At 44.6% G+C, this 1,354-nt stretch overlaps 1 non-coding gene across 1 annotated transcript; it reads right to left on the bottom strand.

Annotated features, from left to right (window-relative positions):
• Nucleotides 1-667: 667 nt before the first annotated feature.
• On the bottom strand, nt 668-741 carry Trnat-ugu (transfer RNA threonine (anticodon UGU)). The gene has a single exon. It is a non-coding gene; the product is annotated as a tRNA-Thr (tRNA).
• Nucleotides 742-1,354: the final 613 nt, after the last annotated feature.

Here is a 1,354-nt window from a genome sequence, read left to right as displayed (position 1 = left end):
ACTTTTCTGGGTCAGAGGTAGAAGTTAAGAGATTGAACCATTTTTAGTTAATGCTGCATGCCGTTCTGAGAAAATTGTTTCTCAAAAAAAAAAAAAAAAAAAAAAAAAAAAAAAAAAAAAAAGTTCAACGTCTAGGGAAACCTTTTAGTTATATTATTACTTCGATTTGCATGAACTGAGGGTTACATGTATATTTTTAATGTCGCTGAACACGAATCTGCAGTAAGATTTTCAATATTCAAAACGGCTAATGCAATACGGAGAGCACAGGATTATGCTTTGTCCAATTTTTACCAAAAATGCATTTTCGTTATTTACGTTTAGTGTGCAATCCAAGGAGCACTTTTCAACCCTTCCTCTGGCTGGAATTGTTCCTAGATAGCAACTCCCTGTTCTTCTTGGCAGGAAAAGCCGATCTGTCTAACCTGGATATGCAGCACTCGTTATTCGTCAGTGTTATCGGCGAGTATGTTTGCAGTATGAATCATTTTGTGCACGTGCGTCACGGGACGAGCTTTGATCTACATCTATATGGATACTCTGCAAATCACATTTAAGTGCCTGGCAAAGGGTTCTTCGAATCCCCTTCACAATTGATAGTTAATTGAAACCCTCAGCTGCCGACAGGTGTTGTTGATACACTTCGATGGGGACAGCTGAAAATGTGTGCCCCGACCGGGACTCGAACCCGGGATCTCCTGCTTACATGGCAGACGCTCTATCCATTTGAGCCACCGAGGACACAGATGAATACCGCGACTGCAGGCATTTATCTCTTACACGCTTCCCGTGAGACTCACATTTCCAACCGGCCACAATCCACAAACGTAATGTACGTAATAGGTGTTTGCCCATCAACTCAATTCTGGCCCACACTAAGGTGACGATTCCCGTAAGATTTCGGGCAATCTGTGCGCATTCGCACAGACGAAGGTCAATGGCTGGGTAACGTTTAACCATATATATGAAGATAGTAACTGTTCTCGAAAGAACAGGCGCCACTGACGACCGGGCAGCTTCTCTAGAATACATGGTAGACCGGCCTATGTGGCCGAGCGGTTCTAGGCGCTTCAGTCGGGAGCCGTGCGACCGCTACGGTCGCAGGTTCAAATACTGCCTCGAGTATGGATGTGTGTGATGTCCTTAGGTTAGTTAGGTTTAAGTCGTTCTAAGTTCTAGAGGACTGATGACCTCAATTGTTAAGTCCCATAGTGTTCAGAGCCATTTGAACCATCAGTCCCTGTGCTTACACACTACTTACATTAACTTATGCTAAGGACAACAAACACACACAACGATGCCCAAGGGAGGACTCGAACCTCCAACGGGGGGAGCCGCGCGAACCGTGACAAGG

Source organism: Schistocerca gregaria, unplaced genomic scaffold (assembly GCF_023897955.1).
Source record: "Schistocerca gregaria isolate iqSchGreg1 unplaced genomic scaffold, iqSchGreg1.2 ptg000607l, whole genome shotgun sequence".
Taxonomy (NCBI): domain Eukaryota; kingdom Metazoa; phylum Arthropoda; class Insecta; order Orthoptera; family Acrididae; genus Schistocerca; species Schistocerca gregaria.
This window is presented reverse-complemented; position numbering and strand designations above follow the sequence as displayed.